A 2,836-nucleotide genomic window follows, 5' to 3' on the forward strand; every position below is an offset into this window, starting at 1 on the left:
GTAATTTAAACAATTTACTTTCTCCACGAACTGTAAAAAGTCATAGAAATTTCCTTATAATTTCCAATTCTTGCCAAGTCGTAAATCAGAATAAGTGCATTTTTTTCGACTCCAGTTTCTGGCCGACATCTCGGAATTGAAGGGAGATAGCGGGATTTTCATGGATACCTCTTTTGTAGCTCTCATCTTTTTCTACAAAAAATGTTCATGCAGAAATTCGCTACGCTCCTTCAATCCTGAGATATCGACTAAAAATTGATCTAGAAAAAAATGCACTTATCCCAGTTTACCACTTCACTACTGAATTGCTTAAATCTGTCGGAAGCGATAACAGACAAACAGGAGTGGTTTAAACAATCGAAAGATTATCGAAGTACTCGAATATTTTCATGTATTGAATTTGTCTTTGCGGACTAGGGAAGCCTTGAGAATATCCACGCGGAAAAAGGTCGCCGTACTCGAAGGGTCGGTAGCAATGGCATCGTGGGAATTTCTAGCGGGGTATCTTATGAGCACCAAGAGCAAGTTTTTTTTTTTACTTCTTCCTCGGCGCTTTTTTTAACAACACGAGTCGCGGAACAAGTCTGAAGGACGCTGAACTGCTTGATGGCCCTCCAAAATCATTAGGAAGTCATGCAGACTGGAAAAAAAAAATAAGAGAAGTAAGGCACATTCTCTGTAGAACAGTTTGGTAATTTCCTATGTCCACGGTTCATTACAAAGCGGTTTGGTAAAGCAACTTCCGGGCCGCACCTGTCCCATTTGCAAGTGCCCATTGTGCATCTGTCTGTTGAAGGCAGTCGGACAATGGAGACCTTATAGTTCTAATCTAATCAACAAATTATTACTTCGACGAGAACCAGAAGTCATAAGAACACGGAAGTTTATTTTTAGATGCACCCAACAGTCATCGAAGTTTTCATTTTTTACTTGAAGTTCTATTGACTCATACATTCAACATTCTTTCTCATAATCTTCAAATTTCTTTCAATTATAGACACTATTCTCAAAGCTGATTAATAGGATCATTCATATACAATTTTAACGATTATTTCTTGATCTTTGAAATTTATCTGTGAAATAATATAAAATTATAAAAAAAGCCTATAATATTTAATTTTTTTATGAACATTAATCTAATAATGCAGAGAATCAATTCCAAAGCGATTTGAGATTTCCATTGATTTTGTAATACGATCATTAATTTTTAATTATGAAATTCTTTGAAATTTAAATGAAACTGTAATATGAAATTTTTTAATGATGTGTTGATGCCGTATTTCATATTTATTCTGGATAATTTTCAATGCAAATGAAGGTTTCGACATCATTACCATACAGCTTCATTTCAACAGAGATTCTCAGAAATTCAGTTATAGGTTTGAAAAAAAAATTAATAGGACATTCACTACTTTGGAATCGCATCGGAAATGAGTAGTTCTGAAAGAATTCCTCAACCATTTCCACGGACAACGGGCTGTCCATAAAAAATTCATTAATAGATTTTTCCAAACTTCCTTTCCCTGAAACATCTGTAGATGGTTTTATACCCAATTCATTTTTCGGTACGATTGAATCAATGAAATAATTCTCTGATAACATTGAATACAAAAAAAAAGTATTTCTGTTTTAGATTTGAATGGTGTTACGAGTGCATGACTGGTAGGTTTTCTGTAGTTCAAAGTTCTTAAATTTCATTCCCTATAATTCCTTCATTTTTTTCCAGCAAATGTTCGCGTGGATATATCATATATCCGATTACGCCATCATAATTTCTGTTATCTTGCTTGATTTTTTTCCTGAAGTCATTTTTATTTTCCAATTCTACCAGACTTGGTCTTCAAGGTGTTTAATTCAAAATGGGTGAAAAATATGAATTTACATCCACCTATTCAGATCTGATTTTTAATTTTTTAAATTATGTCCCGCATTCCATTTAACCCGAGTCTTCCCTGTAACCCATTTTTTCGTTAATCTCTGAATTTTCCTAAAATTGATTTGTTATGATTTATGATTTGTTAACATACCCAAATGTGAGATTTGCTTGAATAATAGTTAATTGTAGTTTAGAAAAGGAAAGAGCTAAGACTCACCGATGACTCTGATTGTACGAACTCTTGACGAGTTTCATAGCGAAGAGAAATTGAATGGCGCACACCAGAAGACAGCAGAGATTGAGTGACAATGCCAAAGCACAAAGTCCCAGGGTTACTTCATAAACAATGGTATACTCCTCAGGGCTGATCAAACTGCTGGGTGTGACACTCAACGGTGACATCTTCAGCAGAAAAATATGCGACAACATAGCCAACAGCAACGAGACAAGACAGAGCAGTCCAAGAAATGTTAGCATCTCCTTGACACCATCCTCTGGATTCTTATTACTGAGACTTCCCTTTCCTTTGAGACAGAAAGACGTCCAGGAATTATCTAGCACCGGTACAACTTGGCCAGCACTTGTTCCGGAGATGGTTGCAATCTGCTGCAAAGGAACAGGTGGATGACCAGGAACAGGTGGAGAAGGTGTAGTTTGGCTGGGTAATCTCGATACCCTTGAAATATCAAGACCACCGTTCACCTGTGGCCTGTCCTGCAGGTGTGGAGCCATCACTCCATGACCAAGATGATGATGATGATGATAATGTGGCAATGAGTGATTTGTCGATGGATGAATGTCATTACCAACAACTGGACTCGCACTGTCTATCGAGTGCTTTGATGTTGATAGGGTTGATAGATTCAGTCCGTGAGAATGATTCAATCTTGAGATATTGTTGACACTCAGCTGACTGTGAGTCAGGGGGTGACGGTGGACTGATGGCTCTCGTATTTTCGT

This window comes from Fopius arisanus, unplaced genomic scaffold (assembly GCF_000806365.1).
Source record: "Fopius arisanus strain USDA-PBARC FA_bdor unplaced genomic scaffold, ASM80636v1 scaffold00596, whole genome shotgun sequence".
In the NCBI taxonomy this organism is placed as follows: domain Eukaryota; kingdom Metazoa; phylum Arthropoda; class Insecta; order Hymenoptera; family Braconidae; genus Fopius; species Fopius arisanus.